At 42.6% G+C, this 23,667-nt stretch overlaps 1 protein-coding gene across 3 annotated transcripts in view; it reads left to right on the top strand.

The window, feature by feature from the left end:
• The window catches only part of GOLM2 (golgi membrane protein 2), an 84,922-nt gene that overhangs the window by 8,563 nt on the left and 52,692 nt on the right, over nt 1-23,667 (top strand). The window lies entirely within an intron of this gene.

Below are 23,667 nucleotides of genomic sequence, written 5' to 3'. Positions count from 1 at the left end.
ACTCCAGTCTCTGTCTCCATCTTCCATGGCTATCTTTCCAATGTGTTTTATGTCTTTGTCTCTGCATGGTGTTATCTTCCCTTCCTATCCTTCATATAGCATTGTTTTCTTTTAAGGATTCCAGTCATATTGGATTAAGACCCTAATCCAGGATGACTTCATTTTAACTTTATTACACCTGTAGTGACTTTTTCCAAGTAAGGTCACACTCACAGGTACTGGGGGTAGGATAGGATTTCAGTATATCTTTTTGGGATCACAATTCAACCCATAATAAATCTATAGATCAACTTGGAGTGAATTGAATCTTAATATTGAATATTCTAATCCAAAAACATGGTATATTCCTATCTAATTTTTAGGACTTCCTTAAAATTATAATTTTATAAATTTAACATTTTATAATTTTCAGGGCTCAGTACTTGCATATATTTTGTTACATTCGTTCCTAAGTATTTCATGTGTTTGATGTTATAAGAAGTGGAGTTGTATCTTTTATTTAATTTCCACTTGTTCTTTGCAAGTATATAGAAATGCTATTAATTTTTGCATATTGATCATTTCCCTGAACTAGAACAAATTAATTCTAGTACTAATGGAATCTAAGGAATTCTAAGGAATCTACATAAATAAGCCATTAGAACTCATTAGTAATAGCTTTTTTAAAAAAAAAATAAATGCTTTTTAAAATCCTCTTTACACAATTATGTCATCTGCAAATACATACATTTTTTCTTCCCTTTCCAATTTTCCCCCCTTGCCTTATTGTACTGGCCAGGTGAAATTGGATATTCTTGCAGAAAAGTATTTGGCAAAATTTAACACCTATTTATAATAAAAAAAAACTCTCAGCAAAATAGGAATAGAAGGAAACTTTCTCAAATTTATAAGGGCTATCTATCAAAACCCCATAGCTAACATTATATTTAATGGCAAAACTAAATTTAAGCTTTCTCCTAAAATCAGAAACATCTGAGGGTTTTAAATAGAGGAGTTATTTGATCAAATTGAGCTTAAAACATTACTTTGACTGTAGAATAGAAAATTGATTGGAAGGGAGAAAAAATTGATATAGGTAAAATAATTACACATAAGATTTTAGTTTTAAAAAAATTTTAGTAGTGCAGATGAAAGATAATGGAGTCTTCAACTACGCATAATGTAATTCTTAACCTGGGCAATACCAGCCTCAGGGAACATTTTGGTTAGTGCTCATGACTGGGGAGTGTTAATGGCATTTATTGGAACCAGGAATGATAATGTTCTGTATTGCAAGAGAGAGTCCCAACATTGAAGAACTCTCCTGCTCCAAATGCCAGTAGCCCCTTTATGGAGAAATACTGGGTTACCTAAGGCAAAGAAGTGGGGAGAAATAGAATAACAAGATTTTGATATGCTTGATGTGTGATGGGGCGTCAAAGATGAATTTCCGGTTTGTACAACCCAGCTGATGGTAGTGCCATGATCTCAGGTAGGAACCTTAGATTATAAATTAGTTTGAGAAGAGTACAATTTTAGGTAAGTTTAGTTTGAGGAATCTATAATAATAAAAGGGTAATATGCTGATTAGACTGAACATCCTTCCTGGTGTCATTCCTGATGAAGCTAGGCTGGAGCGAAGCCCAGGTTCTGGGTGCCTGCCAGGGGCGGCTGGAGCTAAGCAGCCCGGTTCTGGGTGCCTGCTGGTAGTGGCTGGAGCAAAGCCCGGATCCCAGGTGCCATAGCGAAGCCAGTGCTGGCAGTTGGGAGAAGGAAAGCCTACTCCTGCACAAATTTTTATGCATTAGGCTTCTAGTCCTATATAATAAAAGGCTTATATACAAATCGACTGAACGGCAGAATGACCAGTCGCTGTGATATGCACTGACCACCAGGGGGCAGACGTTCAATGCAGGAGCTGCCCCCTGGTGGTCAGTGCACTCCCACAGGGGGAGCGCTGCTCTTCCATAAGCTGGGCTCATCCATAAGCAGAGCAGCGGTGGTGGGAGTTTCTCCCACCTCTGCGGCAGTGCTAAGGATATCCATGGGGAGCAGGCCTAAGCCATCAGTCAGACATCTCCTGAGGGATCCTGCACTGTGAGAGGGTACAGGCCAGGCTGAGGGGGACCCCCCCTCCCCTCCTCCCTCCAACTCCCCACCCCCTTCACCTCCTGCCCCCAAGTGCACGAATTTCGTGCAGCAGGCCTCTAATCTATAAAATAGGCAGTTGGAAATATACTTCTGGAACTCAGTAGAAAGGATGGGCTTTAAGAACAGATTTGTCTGTAATGGTTGTTGAAGTCTTGAAGTCATAGGAATGGCCTAGGTTGTAGAATAAGATACTGAATATATAAAATAGAGCCTCGCAGCACATAAGACTAGTAGAGGAGGAGCAGGTTTAATGACTGAGAAAGAATTGCCAAAGAGAAGAAAAATCTGGATGTAGGCCAAGGGAAGAGTTGTTAATGTTAATTGCTGTAATTATTTATTTATAATTGTCTCCATACCTAATTGTGAGCCAAGTAGGGCTGTATGTTCTATTAATCTTTGTATTCCCACAGTTCCTAGTATATACTAAGGTAATAATTATTGAGTAAATGACCATATCTGCACATTTATATTGAATTTATTTTTTTCATGTTTTTCACTTTTATATTGTGAATTTCTTGACTATAAAAATTTAGTTTTAACTTTTTAAACACTTATATATTTGGTACTATATTTGGTACTACTCACTAAATATTTTATGATTGATTCAGGAGTTTGCACTGCTTCTTAATCAGAGTATGTACTAATATAAATATGTGCTAGGGCTAGATATTCACATATCTGGTTACATTACTTTTCTGAAAGACATAACAAAAATATTCTTATGTAAAACTACTCATTATCAACTCATCTTTCTAGCATGCATAGAATGTATCTTTTCTTTGAAATGTATGATAGTACATTTAGTTAGTATTTTCTTCATTTACAAACTCAGAAATATTTTTTTATTCAATTTAGCATTTAAGTGAAGAATAACTTAGGGTTAGTTTAATGGGATTATAGTGGGGGGGCGGAAATGAATTATCTTATATGTTGCATATCATCAGGGACTTGCTTCATAACCTGGAAACTAACTTGAAATAAACTCACAAAGGGTAAAATGAAATAAGTCCTTGTACTGATATAGTGCTTTAGGACTTTTCAAAGCACATACATGCATAAGTCATTTATTTGGGAAAGTTGAGTATCTACCATGTGCTAGGTGCTGTAGGAAAGATGATAAGATTTATGCTTGTCCTCAAAACTGGATCTAATGGGGGAAACACCCATAGAGAAATAATCTATAATGCATGATTAAATGCTATAGTAGAATTATTTATAAAGGGACTTGACAGTACAAAAGAACAATTGATTAATTGCTTCAGGAAATCAGAAAAGAAAGTTTTCACTGTAGATGAATCTTAATGAATAAAGAGTAGCTCAACAAACTTAGAAAGGGGAAAGAACAAGAGGTCTGTAAGTGAATCCAGGGAAGTTTGAAAGTATGTTTTACTTTTACAGGTCAAGTATTGTAGTTCAATATGAAAGTGGAATGTAAGATATAAAGTGGTGAGAAGGAAGGAAATTTGTGGCTACAGATAAAGATATTTAGGACTAGACTATTTTAATTACTTTTAAGTTTAGAATTCAGGGGCTTTAAGTGTATTAACAATACTATAAAACCATCACCACTATCTATTTTCAGAACTTTTTTTAATCATCCCAAATAAAAACTCTGTACCCATTAAGCAATAACTGTCCTCCACCCTTAGCCTCTGGTAACCCCTCTCTGTCTACTTTTTGTCTCTATGAATTTGTCTATTCTAAATACTTCATATAACTGAAATCATACCATATTTGTCCTTTTGTGTTGGGCTTATTTCATGTAGCATAATGGTTTCAAGATTTCTCCATGTTGTAATATGGTATCAGAACTTTATTTCCCTTTATGGCTGAATAATACTCCATTGTATGGTATATATTACATTTTGTTTAACCATTCTCTTTTGTTTGTTTGTTAATCCTCACACAAGAATATTTTTCCCTTGATTTTTAAAGAGAATGGAAGGGAGGGGGAGAGGCAGAGAGAGAGAAACACACATCCATTGGTTGCTTCCCAAACGTGCCCCAATAGGGTCAGAGGTTGAACCTGCAACTGAGGAACATGCCCTTGACCAGAATCGAACCTGAAACACTTTAGTCTGCAGGCCGACACTTTCCACAGAGCCAATCCAGCTAGGGCTCCATTCATCTGTTGATGGACAGTTGAGTTGTTTCCATCTTTTGGCTATTTTGAATAATACAACTTTGAATATTGGTGGTCAGGAATCTGTTTGGGTCTCTGTCTTATTGTTGTTGTTATTGTTAATCCTCAGCTGAGAATATTTTTCCATTGATTTTTAGAGAGAGTGGAAAGGAGGAGAGACAGAAACACTGATGTGAGAGAGACACTTCAATTGGTTGCCTCCTGCACATACGGACCAGGGATGGGAAACCTGTAACCGAGGTCCATGACCTTGACTGGAATTGAACCAGGGACCCTTCAATCCATGGGCTGATGATCTATCCACTGAGCAAAACTGGCTCTTCATTTTTAATTCTTTTGGGTATGCACCTAGGAGTGGAATTGTTGGGTTATGGTAAATCAATGTTTGAAATCATAAAACTGTTCTTCACAGTGGCTGCACCATTTCACATTCACACCAGCAATGCATGAGAGTTCCAGTATGTCCATAAATGTGTCAATATACCTTATTTTTTATTGTTTTGTTTTTATTTTTTTAAGTAATAGCCATCTTAGTGGATGTGAAGTGGTATCCCACTATGATCTTGATTTGCATTTCTCTGATGACTAATAATGTTGAATATCATTTCATGTGCCCCTTGGTCGTTTCTATTTTGTGTTTGTGTGTGTGTGTGTGTGTGTGTGTGTGTGTGTGTGTGTGTGTTTAAATCTTTGGAGAAATGTCTCTTCAAATCCTTTGCCCATCATTGAATTGAATTGTTGGCTTTTTGCTGAGTTGCAAATATTTTCTTCCTGCTGTGGTTGTCTTTTCACTCTGTTGGGAGTAGAAGCCTGATGCACGAATTTTGTTCAGGGGGTGTTGCCCCTCAGCCCAGCCTGCACCCTTTCCAATCTGGGACATCCTCACAATCCAGGACTGCTGACTCCCAACTGCTCACTTGCCTGTCAGCCTGATCACCCCCTAGCCACTCCCCTGCCAGCCTGATCAATGCCTAACTGCTCTCCTGCTGGCTCGGCAACCCCCAACTGCCCTCCCCTGCAGGCCTGGTCACCCCTAACTGTCCTCCCCTGATAGCCATCTTATGGTGGCCATCTTTGACCACATGGGGGTGGCCATCTTGTGCGAGGGCATGAGGGTCAATTTGCATATTACCTCTTTATTATATAGGAGATATGTATATATATATATATAGATAGATAGATAGATAGATAGATAGATAGATATAGATATAGATGGATATAGATATATAGAATCAATTAATATATTGATTCCAGAGAGACAGGAACATCAGTGATGAGAGAGAATCATTGATCACCTGCCTCTTGTATACCCCTCTCTTGGGATCAAGCCCACAACCCAGGAATTGAGTTGTCATCTCCTGGTTCATTGGTCAGTGCTCAACCACTGAGCCACGCCAGTTAGGCATAGTGTCATTTGATGAAGAAAATTTTTTAATTTTGATGAAATCCAATTTTATCTATTTCTTTTCAATTGTTATCCATGCTTTTGGTGTCATATTTAAGAAACCATTGCCAATATAGTAAAATTTTTAATTTGAAAAAGTAATTATGGGCATAGTATGGAGGATAATTATAGAGGAAATTGAAGTCAAGATCTGCTAGGCCGTGGTCAGCAAACTCATTAATCAACAGAGCCAAATATAAACAATACAACAATTGAAATTTTTTTTGAGAGCCAAATTTTTTAAACTTAAACTTCTTCTAATGCCACTTCTTCAAAATAGAATTGCCCAGGCCATGGTATTTTGTGGAAGAGCCACACTTAGAAAACAGAAAGCACTACGTGCCAGGTACTCTTGGATTTATTTATCTCAGATGTAATTATTTTAATAACCCCGTGGAACAGATAATCTCATTTTACAGAAGAGAAAACTGAAGCACAAAGAAGTTAAGCTGTATGCCAAAGTAATAGAGCTAATAAGTCATGGATTCCAAATTCAGACCCAGAAATTTAACCTTAGAGCCTGTTCTTTTAAGCACTACATAATCACAGTCTTTTCTTACCTGTAACACTTTGTTCGGTACTCATTACATGATGTAAGTTTAAGAAATATCCAGAGAAAAACAACTAAAATCAAAGTAGAAAATAGCAGTTACTAGAGAACCAACTAAAAAGACCAGGGGGAAAACAAAAACAAAAACAAAAACAAAAAACAAAAAAAAACTAGAAAGAACATGTGACTAAAGAATATGGATATAAACTTTCTATACCATATTTTGTAAGGGAATTTTATGCTTATACATACTCTACTTATAAATGACCCATTCTTATAGCTTATGCTGCTACCCTAATGCTGTATAGTATTTCCTGCCTTAGCTGGAAGAAAGGAGAAAACTATTTTACATTGTTGTGGGGAAAATTTCTTAACAGGTTTTACTTCCTTGAATGTTATCCCTCCCACAAAGGAGGATTTACCCTTCAGGTGTTATGGTACCTCCAATGCCTCCAGTTAGAGAGCTATGCATATTGCTGTATAACAGATCTCTAGAACTTTTTCAGCATGCAAAACTGAGACTCTTACCCATTAAACAAAACTCCCCTTTCCCCCTCTTCCCAACCCTGACTGAGAAACAGTTTCTTATTTGAGAAAGATTTTAATATAGAAACTCTTACAGTGACATAAAATAATTGCACATAGAAGGATTATCCTTCATTAACAGAACAAAATTATATTAAATTAGAACCCTTATAAAATCTAGAACATATACTTACAATATACTGAGAACTGAAGTGTGTGTTCTAGTACAGTTACTTCTGGGAAAATTAGTATCAGAAGACTGAGGGATGACTCTTCTATCAAATTTTTTATTTGGAAGTAATGAGTATGATCAGGTGAGTTAGCTTTCATAGGAAGTGAGCTGTATTGGCCTTCTGCTAAGTAAAAGGATTATTGTTTTTTTTTTTTTTTTTTTTTTAAAGACTCTCTCTTTTTTTTATTTATTTATTTATTTTTTTTTAAATAAGTTTTTATTTTTCATATTATTACAAATGTTCCTTCCCCCCCCACACACCATTGCTCTCCTCCACCAGGTTCCCACCCCACCCTCTGCCCTTTCCCCTCTCCCCATTGTCCTCATCCATAGGTGCACAGTTTATGTTCAGTCTCTTCCCACGCCCCCCTCTCCCCTTTTCCCCAAGAATCGTCAGTTCACTCCCCTTCCATACCTCTGATTCTATTATATTCAACAGTTAATATTGTTCATCAGATTTTTTTAATTTCCTTGGTTTTTAGATTCACTTGTTGATAATTACGTATTTGTTGTTCATAATTTTTATCTTTGTTTACTTTCTCTTCTGAAAGAACCCCCTTCAGCAATTCATATAATTCTAGTTTGGTGGTGATGAACTCCTTTAGCTTTTTTTTATTAGTGAAGCTCTTTATCTGGCCTTCGATTCTGAGTGATAGCTTCGCCGGGTAGCTTATTTTTGGCTGTAGGTTCTTGCTATTCATCACCTTGTATATTTCTTGCCATTCCCTTCTGGCCTGCATGGTTTCTGTTGAGAAGTCAGCTGACAATCGTATAGGTGCTCCTTTATAAGTTACTACCTTCTTTGCTCTTGCTTCTTTTAATATTCTCTCTTTATCTTTTGCTCTTGGAATTTTAATAATGATGTGTCTCGGTGTGGTCCTCTTTGGATTCCTTTTGTTTGGAGTTCTGTGCACTTCCTGGACTTGTAAGTCAAATTCTTTCACCAGGTGGGGGAAGTTTTCTGTCACTATTTCTTTCAGTATGTTTTCGATATCTTGCTCTCTCTCATCTTCTGGAACCCCCATAATTCTGATGTTGGTTCGCTTGAAGTTGTCCCAGAGGTTTCTTACATTATCTTCAATTTTCTGGATTCTCTTGCCTTCTAGCTTCTGTGGAGGAGTGTCTTCTGGCTCTTTATGTTCCAAATCTTTGACTTGATTCTTGCGATCTTCCCTTCTGTTTTTAGGACTCTGTATAATATTTTTTATTTCAGACAATGTATTCTTTATTTCTTGTTGTTCCCTTATCATTTCTTGATGGTCTCTTTTCATATCCTCATAGGCCTTATCCATCTTTTCTAGGAAATTCTTGAAAAACCTTATAAGCGTAGATTTGAACTCTATATCCAGACGCTTTTTGTCCTCCATTTCTTTCGTTTGTGATCTATTTTGTTGTCGCATTTCGCAGTTACAGATGGGGCGGGGTTTCAGGGTGGAGCCTGCAGCTTTGGCTTCCGTCAGCCCCGCCCTCTGCGGGTCCTTCAGTGCTCGCTGCCGGCGCCTCTGAGAGAAAGGTGCCCTCGATTTTCGCCTGCTGCCAAACAGTCTATGCTCTCCCACAATGAGCCCGGTATTGGGGTTCAGTTCAGTTGGAAGTGGAGTTGGAGGTGGCGTTCACAGCAGTCTGGAGCCCCAGTCTCCTTCCCGTCAGGGCAATCCCGCGGCACAGCCGACCGTCCCTTCTCTGGGGGCAGTGTGCGCGCCTCCGGGACCTCCTTTCTCCGCTACCCCGGGGTTCCGACTTACAGCCCAGCTCCCTATGGCTGAGCCTGAGTCCCCGGGGTCTGGCCCAGAACGGGGGTTCAGAGCAGTGAGGGGCCCAGCACAGTCGGAGTTTTATCTCCTTTCCGCTAGGGAACGCCCGCCAGGCACTCGGCCTCCCTCCTCTCCGGCTCCGTCCTCTTCTCGCGCGCCGCGTGTCTCCGTACCTTGGGCTTTTACAGCTCCTCCGTGCTTCCTTCTGGTTTTCTCCTTGCTTCTTGTTGTAGGATTTCCAGTCAGTCGACTTTCCTGTAGTTCTGGGTAATGTCCATTTTATATTTTAGTTGTATTTTATTAAAATTGTTGTGTGCGGCTGCGGCTAGTTGCCTACCCGAGCAGCCATCTTGGATTCTCTCCAAGGATTATTGTTGAAAGTAAATTACTCTGGTCATCTATGTTGGGAACATCTTAAACACATTCACTTAGATACATTGTAATCAGGCTTTTGTCTCCACCACACCACCAAGTATATCCTTCATTGATTTCAGTATTGCTAAGTCCAATGGTCAATTATCCCCTCCTCCTCTCTGAAACAAATTCTTCATTTTGGCTTGCAAGAAATCTAGCTTTCTTCCCTTCTATTTCACTAGCCATTCCTTCTTTTCTGGTTCCTTCTCAAATGGAATGCTTTAAGGCCTACTCCTTGGATCTCTTCTTTTTCTACACTCAATCCTTACCACCACTTTAAATATCTATACACTGATTATTTCCAAATTTCTGTCTTTAATTCAGACTATCCCCTTGAATTCCAGGCTTGACATCCAACTCCCTACTCATTATCTCTGCTTGAGCAAATATGGTTTTGGATTTAACCTGTCAAAAGCCAAACTCTTCATCTTTCTCCTCCCCCAAAACTTTTACTCACTGTCTTCCCCAACTCAGTTAATGGCAACTCCTTCCATTCCCCAGGCCAGAAACTTTGGAGTCATATTTGTCTCTTTCTTTCTCACCCTCATATCCAATTTACCAGCAAATCCTGGTTACTCAGCTTTAAAATATATCCAGAACCCAAACACCTCTCCCTATCCCCATCACTACTATCCTGGTCTAAATTACTACCATTTCTTTCCTAGATTATTGGTAGTTTAATTGGCCTCCTTTCTTCTGTCCTTATCCCACTTCAATCCATTTTCAACACAACATTAGATCATGCTCCTTATCTGTCCAAGATGCTCCAGTGGCTTCCATCTCAATTGCAGAAAAAACTCGTCTTTGACAATAGTCCACAGACCCTATTCGATTTTCTTCCCTCACAGTTCTCTGATCCTATATTTTACTACTCTTCTTGCTGCCCCCTTGATTCATACCAGTGATCCACCCTGACCTGTTTAACGTTCCTCGAAACATCAGTCATTCTCCTAGATAGGGCTTTGCATTGGATACTCTTCCCCCAGAGAGCTAATGGTAATTCTCACTCTTAAAAGTCTTCGTTTAAATGACATCTTTTTGTTGAGGTTTTCTCCCTCCTTTCCATCTCTAATTTTCTCCACAGCACTTATCAGTTTCTAATATGTTGTATGACTTGTTTATTGTATGCTCAGCCCACACAGGAAAGCAGGGGTTTTTGTTTGTGTTTGTGATTTGCATTATCCCCAGTGTGCCTTAGAACAATGATTTACACAAACTAGATATTCAATAAATATATGCTGAATAAATTGACATAGGAAGAAATTAAAGACAATTTTAAGACCTAAAACAAAATTTGGCAGCAATGGTGGGTAGTCTTGGCAGGAGGTGTCTGGAACATGACTAAATTAGAGGAGACCTGGAAATGGAAGGTGTGACTAGCATAAAAAATTGGGAGCATGTTGGAAGTATGAGGGACAGTGAATGTAATGAAATTTTTACCTATTCAAATTGACATAATTCCTATAGAATCAACTTAAGTTTGGGTTCTGATTTTAAAGGTGGCTTATTCTCTTAAAATATATAAAAATATAGCCCTGGCCCATGTGCTCAGAAGTTAAAGTGTTGGACCATGCACCAAAAGGTTGAGGATTTGATTCCAGGTCAAAGGCACGAACCTGGGTTGCAAATTCAATCCCTGGCCTTGGTCAGGGCACATGCAGGAGGCAACTAATCCATGTGCCTCTCTCACATCAATGTTTATCTCACCTGTCCCCCATTTCCCTCCCACTTTCTCTCTCTCCCTTCCACTCTCTCTAAAAATCAATGGAAAAAGATATCCTGTGGTGAGAATTAACAAAAAATAAAAATGTAACAGTATAAGTTAAACTAGAGGAGGATCCAAGATGGCTGCTCGGGTATACACCTAGCCGCAGCAGCTCACAACAATTTCAAGGGAATACAACTAAAATGTAGAGTGGACATTGCCCAGAGCTACAGGTAGTCGACTGACTGAAAACTCTACAATAGGAAGGAGGGAGAAAACCAGAAGGAAAATCAGAGGAGCTGAAAAAAAGCCTAAGGTACGGAGACATGCTGCGCGCTCGCACGCATGCGCGCGGAGAGGTCGCAGCCGGAGAGGAGGAGAGGGCTGGGTGCTGCCTGGCGTTCCCTAGCAGGAAGGAAATAGAACCCCCAGCCTGGGCTGAACCCCCGAACCGGCAGCGCTGAGCCCCAAGTTATGTGCCAGACCCTGGGGACCCAGGCTCCGGCAGGGGGAGACAATCCCGGGGGACGGCGAAATGCGGGGCCCCCGGAGTCGCGCGCACATGGCGCGCAGAGGACTGAATGTTGACTCTGATGCTGGATTACCCTAGCCGGAAGAAACAAAGCCTCCGGCGGCAGCTCTGAGCCTCAGTCCAGACCGCCCCGAACTCCAGGTCTGGGCCAGTCCCTGGGGACCCAGGCTCGGGCAGGGGGAGACGGAGCTGTGAGGTGGAGTCCTGGGAGCGCGGCGAAAGGCCGAGCCCCCGGAGTCGCGCACACTGTGCGCAGAGGACAGTCTGTTGACTCTGATCCTGGACTCCCCTAGTGGGAGGGAGAAAGAAAGCCCCAGACTGGAGGAACGCCACGAGGAGCAGGAGCCCCTGCCGGACACCGGCCAGCCGGGCGCCAGCAAGGAGCCGGGCGACGGGGCCCCCAGTGGGGGGGGTGCCCCTGAGCCTTCGACTGCTGAGCGCTGGCAACGGAGCCAAGGACGGGGGCTGCTTCCTGGGCGGCGCCGACCCCGGCAACAGGCTGGAGCAGCGCGGGAGCCCGCGGAGAACAAAGGGGTGCCACAGGCCAACCTGCTGAGCTCCCAGGACAAGGAGGAAGAAACCAAAGAAGTTCTCAATGTGAAGAAATCAAGTGAGAGCAAATGATAGTAAAATTACTTAAGAAAGAATACAAAGAAGATCTTGAAAAATCAAAGACTAAGTCAGAACTCAACGCACCAGCCAACATTGCAACATAAATGCGTTTTGTTTTGTTTTTTTAAAAGAAAAAAAAAAAGAGAAAAAAGGGACAGAATGTTGGAACAGCGGCGACCAGGCCTAGAGTGGCCAGGCACAAGGCAGTGGCAGCTGGGCCCGGAGCAGCAGTGGCCAGGCCCCAGAGCAGCAGCAGCCAGAACAAGAGCATCAACGGCCAGCACTGGAGCAGCCAGACCTGGGGCAGTGGCAGCCAGGCCTGAGGCAGAGGCGGCCAAGCCCAGGGTGGCCAGTCCAGGAACACCCAGACACGGAGTGGCTGGGCCCGGAGAAGCCCGGCCCAGAGCAGCCGGGTTGGGAGCAGCCAGGCCCAGAACAGCAGTAGCCAAGCACGGAGCATCCAGGCTGGGAGCGGCCAGGCTCGGAGCAGCCGGGTCGGGTGCGGCCAGGCCTGGAGCAGCGGCGGCCAGGCTGGGAGCGGCCAGGCCCGGAGCAGCTGGGTCTGGTGTGGCCAGGCCTGGAGCAGCGGCTGCCAGGCTGGGAGCGACCAGGCCCAGAGCAACAGCTGCCAGGCTGGGAGCGGCCAGGCCCGGAGCAGCCGGGTCTGGTGCGGCCAGGCCCGGAGCAGCGACTGCCAGGCTGGGAGCGGCCAGGCCCGGAGCAGCCGGGTCTGGTGCGGCCAGGCCCAGAGCAGCAGCTGCCAGGCTGGGAGCGGCCAGGCCCGGAGCAGCCGGGTCTGGTGCGGCCAGGCCAGGAGCAGCGGCTGCCAGGCTGGGAGCGGCCAGGCCCGGAGCAGCGGCTGCCAGGCTGGGAGCGGCCAGGCCCGGAGCAGCCGGGTCTGGTGCGGCCAGGCCCGGAGCAGCGGCTGCCAGGCTGGGAGCGGCCAGACCCGGAGCAGCGGCTGCCGGGCTGGGAGCGGCCAGGCCCGGAGCAGCCGGGTCTGGTGTGGCCAGGCCCGGAGCAGCGGCTGCCAGGCTGGGAGCGGCCAGGCCCGGAGCAGCCGGGTCTGGTGCGGCCAGGCCAGGAGCAGCGGCTGCCAGGCTGGGAGCGGCCAGGCCCGGAGCAGCAGCTGCCAGGCTGGGAGTGGCCAGACCCGGAGCAGCGGCTGCCGGGCTGTGAGCGGCCAGGCCCGGAGCAGCCGGGTCTGGTGCGGCCAGGCCCGGAGCAGCGGCTGCCAGGTTGGGAGCGGCCAGGCCCGGAGCAGCCGGGTCTGGTGCGGCCAGGCCAGGAGCAGCAGCTGCCAGGCTGGGAGCGGCCAGGCCCGGAGCAGCAGCTGCCAGGCTGGGAGCGGCCAAGCCCGGAGCAGCCGGGTCTGGTGCGGCCAGGCCAGGAGCAGCGGCTGCCAGGCTGGGAGCGGCCAGGCCCGGAGCAGCAGCTGCCAGGCTGGGAGCGGCCAGGCCCGGAGCAGCCGGGTCTGGTGCGGCCAGGCCCGGAGCAGCGACTGCCAGGCTGGGAGCGGCCAGGCCCGGAGCAGCCGGGTCTGGTGCGGCCAGGCATGGAGCAGCGGCTGCCAGGCTGGGAGCGGCCAGGCCCGGAGCAGCAGGGTCTGGTGCGGCCAGGCCAGGAGCAATGGCTGCCAGGCCCGGAGCAGCGGCTGTCAGGCTGGGAGCGGCCAGGCCCGGAGCGGCCGGGACCGGAGCAACCGGTCCCAGAGCAGCCGGGTCGGGTGCGGCCAGGCCTGTAGCAGCAACAGCCAAGTCCAGAGCAACTAGGTCGGGAGCGGCAGTGACCAGACCCGGAGCAGCTGGTTGTGGAACGAACCAGAGCAACAGAGGCCAGGCCCGGAGCAGCCAGGCCCAGAACAGCTCGCTCCTCGCCTGTACCTGCCCACGGCTGCCTCTCAGACATGGCTGGAAACTTTTGCGGGAACTTGAGGGTCTGCTGAATCAAGTGATGAAGGCTTAGATCTGGATGTGTTGAGTTAGTATAGCGCTGGGGTGTTGATCTGTGAGTGCCTTGGATGGGGCCTGGATGAGGCTGGTTGACCTATTTGGAAATGTCTTTTGTGTGAAGTATCATTGGGCATGTGGAGGTATTATTGATATGAGAAAATGCTAAGTAACAGGTTTACTATCTGAAAAGGGATTTACTATCGGGGAGAGGGAGGGAGGAAGAGACTGAACATAAACTGTGCACCTATGGATGAGGACAATGGGGGATGGGGAGGGGGCAGAGGGTGGGGTGGGAACCTGGTGGAGGGGGGAAGAAATGAGGAACCTTTGTAATAATATGAACAATAAAGACTGATTTAAAAAAAAAAAAAAAATATAAAAGCTGACAATCATGAACAATGTAAAAACCCAGAATGGTTTTTTTTTTGTTGCCATTCTAATAGGTGTGTAGTAGTATCTCATTTTGGTTTTATTTATTTTATTTATTCCTTTTTAAAATTCTTTATTGTTGAAAGTATTACATATGTCTCCTTCCCCCCCCCCCCCTCATTGACTTCTCCCTGCCTGCTCCTGCCCCCAGCACAGACCCTTACCCTTCCACCGTCTGTGTCCATGGGTTATGCTCATATGCATGCACACAAGTTCTTTGGGTGATCTCTTAATGGCCCCGCCCCCTTCCCCCCTCCATCCCCGCTTTCCCTCTGAAGTTTGAGGGACTTCTGTCTCTGGATCTATTTTTGTTCATCAGTTTATGTTGTTTATTATATTTCACAAATGAGTGAGATCATGTGATTATGTATTTATCTTTCTCTAACTTATTTCACTTAACATAATGCTCTCCAGGTCCATTGTACAGTTGCAAATGGTAAGAATTCCTTCTTTTTTACAGTAGTGTAGTATTCCATTGTGTAAATGTACCACTGGTTTTTAATCTACTCATCTGCTGATGGGCACTTAGGCTGTTTCCAAATCTTAGCTATTGTAAATTGTGCTGCTATGAATATAGGGGTGCATATATCAAAAAAAAAAAAAAAAAAAAAAAAAAACAGTATAAGTTAAACTAGAGCTTGGCTTCAAGGGATACTATTACTTTAAAAACATTTTTTTAAATATATTTTATTAATTTTTTACAGAGAGAAAGGGAGAGGGATAGAGAGTTAGAAACGATCAACTGCCTCCTGCACACCCCCTACTGGTTATGTGCCCGCAATCAAGGTACATGCCTTTGACCACAATTGAACCTGGGACTCCTGAGCCCGCAGGGCCAAACTGGTCAGGGCTAAAAAAAATTTTTAATATGTTTTTATTGATTTGAGATAAAGAGGAAGGGAGATAAAGATAGAAACATTGATGAGAGACAAACATTAATTGACTGCTTCCTGCAAGCCCCCTACTAGGGATCAAACCTGAAATCCAGGCATGTCCTGACCAGGAATTGAACCAATGACTGTAGGGAGCGGCTCTAGGGTCAAGCCTTGGGCTGACCTGTGGCAGGGCCACAAACAAGTCCCAGTTTGGAGGGCAGAGCTCTCCTAGCATATTTAAGCCTGACCTTTTAGCCCCTAATTTCTTCCTAATTAGCTAATGAGCTGTGGGAGGTGCAGCAAGTGTTACCAAAACAAGAACATTTGTATACATGTTAATCACCCTTGATTTAATCAGACTATAATCAGGTTCACCATCAGTGCTACTACTTTAACAGATCACATGAAAGTTGTAGGTGTCTTTGGAATGTTGTCTAAATAATGTTAGCAATGAAAGAGTAGGAAGAAAACAAGGTTAATCACCTACCTGATCTAGTATATGCATAGGGGTTATGAATACAGACTTCCCTCTGGGACTGATTAGGAGAATATACAGAATCTACAATAGGCATATAATAGAAGACCCAGTTTCCTCATCTGCAAAATGGATAGCCTACCTCATAGGATGGTTGTGAGGATTAAATGTAATAGTACTTAGCACAAAACCTGGCACAAAACAAGCATTTAATACCCATTAGTTATTAAGGAAATACCATTTTGTTCCACCTGGTATATGTGCCAGCCAAAGACATACTTTAGATGAGTAATCACTAAACCTGGCTGCGTATCAGAATTTATTTGAGCTTTAAATATATATATATATATTCCCCCCCCCCCCCCCCGGGCTCATCCCAGACTACTGAATCACACTGGAGTGGGGTGGGGGAGGCAAGAATTTATATTTCTTAAAACTCCCCAGGTGATTCTTGAGCTACACTATAGGAGATGAAAATTGTTTCTAGAAATCATCTGAGCATGAGATATAATCAGGGAAAATGTATCTAGTATAGAGAAAAAGGAGCCAGAAATGACATCTGTAAAAGCTAATTATGTATAACCTTTGGGATCAGTGGTCATTATTGTGCTGATTGCCCAAGAATAGGTCAGAATGAAAGTGAAGCATGCACAGCTGAGCCATTTTTAAGGTCCCAGAATGAAAAGAGAAGCAGAGCAACTGAGCTGGTAATAGCTGCCAAAATTAATTCAGAGTAGCCATGTAGGATGGAGAAAGCATTAAAAGGGCTTCAGAAAGAGGTGATAGAAATATAAGTGTCAAGTTTTAAGTATTGGAGGAAGAAAGATTAAAGGAAAATAAATGAAATAGCTGTGGATGAATAAGAGATGGAAAATCTCAGGAGAAGATTATTCTTATTGGGAGGAAAAAAGAGATGAATATATGCCACAAAAGAGAGAAAAAAAGAAGAGGTCTCAGGAAGGATAGTAAACACATTTTAGGAGATTAACATGGAAAAAGCCAAAGAGAGCTTGGAAAATCAGCCTATAATAGATGGATTCCAAACCCCAGAAAAACAATTATTACAGAGGGGGAGAGGTAAAGTAGAGCCTAAAGCAAATGAAGTTGATAAGGGAAAGTAAACGAGGGAATTCAGAAGTCTTGAAGGATAATTAGAATTATATAAATATGGATAAAGTACAACTTAAGGTAGGAAAGTATTAGTACAAAGAACATGGAACATAAGAGCCATTCAGCAAACATCTATTGTTTGTTGGTGTCAGGCAGTATGCCAGATGATGGACACACACGGATGAGTGAGAGACACATTTCCTGTTCTCATGGAATTTATCATTTTTGATAAACATTGTGGGTAGAAAAGAAATAGGATGACAGTCTTATTGATAAAAGGATGTTTTTCTTTTGAAAGAACTGAATATGAGGCTCTTCCCAGTACTTTTCAAAAACTATGGGTTTTTGAAAGATGCATTAGAATCTAGGTTGAAGTTTATCTGATCAAAGATGTAAATTAGGCAAGAGGATGGGTTGTTTGGGGTTGTATATGTCTCTATCTATCTATCTATCTATCCATTCATCTGTCCTATTACATATCCATCCATCCACTCTTCTGTGTATTCATCCACCTATTTCTTATATTAAAAAATTTTTTTTTGAAAGACAATATAAAAGAATTATTTAGTATCTTTCTTGTATATTATAAATGGATATTTTGGGAACAGTCTTAAAGTAAACAAAAGGGAAGCCAGACAATGAGAATAGTTTTCATAAAATAAGGATTAAATGATACTTCTTAGAATTTATGTACTGTTACCTGTCTGGAATATACATAGGGAGGAAAAAAGAAAAAAATCTTCCTATATCATTGCCACTTCTGCAGAGAGTATATGTGGCAAAGTGAAATATATTTTTTTCTAATCATGCAGTAGTAAGAACTCTAAATTCTCAACAACTGGGAAGTTTTGACAGAGTCATTTAGAAGATAAGCAAATTTCTATTGGAACACAAGGAAATTAAAACTATGAGAAGAAGTAATCAGAAGGGAAGCCAAGTTTCCTTTTGAAGGTAACAAATGGTAGAAGTATTAAAAGAAGTGGGAGCTCTCAGGGAAAGGGTTAAAGCCAAAGGAGTTAAAGAACTAGCCGAAACTGGTTTGGCTCAGTGGTTAGAGTGTAGGCCTTCAGACTGAGACATCCCAGGTTCGATTCTGGTCTGGGGCATGTGCCTTGGTTGTGGGCACATCCTCGGGGGGGGGGGGGGGGGGGCAGGGTGCAGGAGGCAGCTGGTCGATGTTTCTCCCTCATCAATGTTTCTAACTCTCTATCCCTCTCCTTTCCTCTCTGTAAAAAATTAATAAAATATATATTTTTAAAAAGAGTTAAAGAACTAAAAAGACCTATCTATATGCAGAAATTATTAATGAAAAGAAAGAAAACACAAACTTGAAGTAATTGGAGCAAATGTTAAAAATTATAAACTAACTGGGAAAAGTTTGTTTTTTAAAAAAAAAAAAACACAAAAAAACTCAAAATGATAGAACATAAGATTAAAGCCAAAATTGAGTTATTGCTTTACATACAAGGGAGTGTCATGGTAAGTAAAAACACATTCAGATTTCTTTAAAAGGACAACATTGAATGTTAGAAGAATTCTTTATCAATCCACTTTAGGAGCTAGATAAGAATTTTGGGGGTGGGATTTATATGTGGAGAGAAAAGGGATCAGATGCCTGTAATATTGCAATGTCAAAAGATGAACAGTTATTTTAGTAGCAGACACATAGATTCTAAAAGTGAGCAACATAATAAAATTACTGTAGCTGAAAGAGAACTTCTGGGTTTAATGATCTGCCAGTTGGGCTCTGTGGCATCTTGGAGCAACTCCTTGGCACCTCTGTTCGGAGGCATATATGGAAGGTGAGATAACTAGCACAATAAAACTAGTGTTAATAGAAAGTAAGAGAAATTGGTTATTGGTACCTTCTGATAAAACTAAATACTGAACATGAGGTTTGTCTGAGAATCCTGTTGGAAAGATTGACATGAATAATAGAGAACATGAGATGCTAAGGTAATAAAATACTCTAAGAAGCTAACTGAAAAATCCTACATAGTGAAGGAATGGGAGGGGAAATAAATTCATTATTCTTGGATTAAGAAAAGGCTTCTATTTAAACATGCTGTGATTTTCTCTGTAAATATTATGTAAAATATATTGTTCCAGACCAGCTTTTGTGAGGACTTCATATGTGAGTCATAGAGGCCAGCATCTCCATTCTCCATTCTCAATAAAGAAGAAGGAAGAGAAAAATTAAAGCAATAAGAATAAAGTAGTAATCCCATATAACCCATTACTATTGTTGTACTCCGTGGATTAAATTTCCCCTCTTCATAAAAAATAATTTTAAGTATATGAAGATATAAAAGAGATAGCTCAGGAAAGCTTAGGCCACTCAAGAATAGCATTTCTCAACCAAAATGGCAACTTGTATAAACGCTGGTACTTGCTGTCTCCCACAACCACATCAAAATTACAACTAAAATATAGAACAACCATCATTCAGAACCACCTGAAAGCTGGCTAAATGTAAGTGCTATAACTAAAGAAGAAAATACATTAGACTTTTAGAAAGGGCAAGGATCAGGATGGGCTGGTCTAACACACATGTGTGGTGTTTTTTAAATTGGAAGGGATATCTCCACTGCGAAGGCCTTCTGTGAGAAGCAAGCCCCACACTAGACCTCTAGCCCAGGGTTCCAGAGCTGGGAAGAGAACTCCCTGTAATTTCAGGCTGTAAAAACTAGTGGGGATTATGGCTGAGTGACAGGGAGGCTGCTGGAAACACAGGCAGTTTCTCTTAAAGGGCCAACTCATGGACTTATTCATTCAGTCCCTCTGGGCAGCACTGGGTGGTAACATTGGGGAAATGAGGGGAAGAACTGGATTATCTAGCATCAGGGCAGGAATTTGGGATTGGCTTTCTCCCAGATGGAGGTTCTCACAGAGGTCATTGTTTCTGTGCTGGGACCTGCCCCCAACTCCTTGTCCACAGAACTAACTGGCAGCCATATCTGAGTTTCCATCAGCATGGCCCACACTGTTTGCTCCACCCTAGTGATTCCCTGAGACCTGCCCCATCCAATTTGTACCCCCACCCAAGCTGTTTCCAGCTGCTTTTCCATATGAATGGCCTGATCTGGCTCAGGCTTCAGACTTTGCTAAAATCTCTTAAACGAGCAGCAGCTGGATTCAACATGCCTCAAACCTATCAATCCATTTTAGGAGCTAGATAAGAATTTTGGGGGTGGCAAATGGAAAAAGTATTAAAAGAAGTGAAGGCTCTCTAAGACCAGCTCTAACACCAGCCTGCCTTGCTTCACATCTGGGCCTTGTAGATTTCTGTCTAGCTCCTGCCTGGTGGCCCCAGGCAGTGGCTGACTTTGTACCTCCCTGGAGGTCCCAGGGCCAGTGCACCCAGTGGACAGTTTCAGGCCATACCAGATTACAACTCTACACATCCACAAGTAACATACTCAAGGGGCCGACTAAGTGAGCACCAAAGCTCCACTGAAGCAAGTACTGCTCCATAGGAGTGCCTCCTGCACAGCTGCTGTTCCACTGTAGTGGAAGCTGGTCCTCACAGCCAATTGTCCTAGAGGTCAACTCCTCCCAGTGACATCAACAGCAATCAAGGCTCAACTAAAAACTGTGCACACAGCCCACACAGGAGTGTACCCTAGAGTGCCCAACTCAGGTGACAGGGAGGCTGAACCATTGGGCCATATAGTACACCTACTACACAAAGCCACTCTATCAATTTCAGGAGACATAGAAGCTCTACCCAATACATAGAAACAAACACAGGCAAGCAGCCAAAATGCAGAGACAAAGAAACATGTCACAAATTAAAGAGCGGAAGAAATCTCCAGAAAGAGAAATAAATAGAATGGAAGCAAGCAAACTACTGGATACAGAGTTTAAAACAATGGTTATAAGGTTGCTGAAGTATTGTAATGAGCACTTCAAGGACTTAGTGAGATTTTCAAGGATCTTAGTGAGAATTTCAATGACATGAAAAAGTACCAGTCAGAAATTAAGCATATACTAACTGAAATCTATATGATCTATATAATAAAAGCCTAAGCGACCGTTACAGTGGAACAGAATGACCCGTCGCTATAATGCGCACTGACCACCAGGGGGCAGCTCCTGTGTTGAGCGTCGGCCCCCTGGTGGTCAGTGCACTCCCACATGGGGATCGCCACTCAGCCAGAAGCTGGGCTTAAGGCTGGCGAGAGCAGCTACGGGGGCGAGAGCCTCTTCCGTCTCTGCAGCAGTGCTAAGGAGCAGCAAGTGGAGTGGTAAGGAGCATCTAGTAGGTGGGTGGTAAGGAGCAAGGAGTCCCAGACTGCAAGAGGGTGCAGGCCAGGCTGAGGGACCCTCCCTTTTCTAAAGTGCATCATTTCATGCACTGGGGTCTCTAGTAAAGAATAATTTACAGGGATTCAACAGTAGAGTAGAGGATTCCGAAAATCAAATCACCAATTTCAAATTGAGGAAGCAAAAAACACCTGATCAGAAGAGCAAAAAGAAAAAAGAATACAAAAATATGAAGATAGTATAAGGAGCCTCTGGGACAATTTCAAGTGTATCAACATTTGCATTATGGGTGTGCCAGAAGGAGAAGAGAGAGAACAAGATATTGAAAACATATTTGAAGAAATAATGACAAAAAAGTTCCCCTACTCGGTGAAAGAAATAGACTTACAAGACGAGGAAGCCCAGAGAGTTCCAAAAAAGAGGAACACAAAGAGGTCCACACCAAGACACAAAATAATTAAAATGTCAAGGGTTAAAGACCAAGAGAGAATCTTAAAAGCAGCAAGAGAAAATCAGTTAGTTACCTACAAGGGAGCACCCATACAACTTCCAACTGATTTCTTAACAGAAACTTTGTAGGTAGGAAGGCATAACAAGAAATATTCAAAGTGATGAATAGCAAGAACCTACAACCAAGATTGCTCAGCAAAACTAATTAGAATTGAAGGTCAGATAAAGAGCCTCACAGACAAGAAATAGTTGAAGGAATTCATCATCACCAAACCAGTATTACATGAAATGTTGAAGGGTATTCTTTAATAAGAGGAGGAAGAAGGATGAGAATGAGAAGGAAGAAGAATTAAAAATATGAACAATAAACTGGCAATAAATACATATCTATCAACAATTGAATCAAAAAATCAAAATAAATGAACAAGGATTCTAATGAACATCATAAACTGATGAAAAAAAAAAAAAAAGAACCAGAGGCATAGAAAAATGGAATAGACTGATGAATCTCGGCAGAGAGAGATTAACCAAAGATCTTATATGCATACTAGAGACCTGATGCACAAAATTTGTGCAAGGGGCTTGACCCTTGCAGCCGCAGCACCTTGCCTTGGCTTCATCTGGAAGGTCATCCGGAAGGATGTCTGGTCTAATTAGCATATTATGCTTTTATTACTATACATTATTATAGATATACATTACCTATGAACATAGATAATAGGGTGATGAAGGTCTGGGATGGAGTAGGAACTGGGTGGAGTGGGGCAGTGGAGGGAAAAGGGACATCTGTAATACTCTCAACAATAAAGATTTTAAAAAAGAACAGAAAAAAAATAGCATTTCTCTAGCAAGTTTAAAATAAAGAGTATAGAAAAAGGTGCAGAAAGCTGAAATAGTATCATAAAAATGGATAAAAAACAAAGTAATACAAACTTGTTGGAAACAACAATAAAGGGACAAAAATGCAAAATAAATAAATAAATAAATAAATGCTCATGAAAATAAAGGAAGTTGAAAAGAAAATAAACCTAGGCTAATTAGAAGTTAGAGAGCATTGTCAGCTGATCATATAGCAGTTGGTGTTAGTTGTTGCCTGAACTCCAGACCCACTTTTTCAATTGCCTACTGAAGGTCTCTTCTTGGGTATGCCTTAAATGTCTCAAATTCAACAGGCCCAGATCTGAAAAAATCATCTCTGTACTTCTCCCTACCACTCCAAGTCTGTTTCTTCTGTGTTTCCCTATTATGGAGTACTATAATCTTACTCATCTAGTCCCCCTATTTTAAATATATTTTTTTTATTGATTTCAGAGAGAAGGGAGAGAGAGAGAGATAGAAACATCAGTGATGAGAGAGAATCATTGATAGGCTGCATCCTGCATGCCTCACACCGAGGATTGAGCCCACAACCCAGGCATGTGCCCTTGACTGGAATTGAACCTGGGACCCTTCAGTCCACAAGCCAACACTCTATCCACTTAGCCAAACCAGCTAGGGCTAACCCCCTATTTTAGAAATGTAAACATCATCCTTGATGTTTTTTATTTTACTCCTATATCTAATCAACCAGCAAGACCATTCTTCTTCTTGATAGTTCTCATATATAGTTATCTCTCTGTTGTAATTCTGTTAATTTAGACCCGCGGCTGGCACACTTTTTCTATAAAGGGCTATATAGTAAATACTTTAGGCTTTGCAGGCCATATGGTCTTTGTCACAATCACTATAGCTTCAAAGTAGCCATAGACAATATGTAAATGAATGGATGTGGCTGTTTCCCATCAGACTTTACTTATAGTATAGAGGCCTGGTGCATGAAATTTGTGCAATGGGGAGGGGGTGTCCCTCGGCCCAGCCTGTACCCTCTCCAATCTGGGACCCCACAAGGGATGTTCAACTGCTAGCAGTCAGACATCCCTCTCACAATCTGGGACTGCTGGCTCCCAACCACTTGCCTGTCTGCCTGCCTGATTGCCCCTAACCGTTTCTGCCTGCTAGCCTGATCACCCCCTAACCACTCTGCTGCCAGACTAATCAACATTTAACTGCTCCCTTGTCAACCCGATTGC

This window comes from Pipistrellus hanaki, assembly GCF_964339955.1.
Source record: "Pipistrellus hanaki genome assembly, chromosome: 1".
Classification (NCBI taxonomy): Eukaryota; Metazoa; Chordata; class Mammalia; order Chiroptera; family Vespertilionidae; genus Pipistrellus; species Pipistrellus hanaki.
The sequence above is the reverse complement of the archived record's forward strand: the minus strand, read 5'-3'. Positions and strand labels throughout refer to the sequence as shown.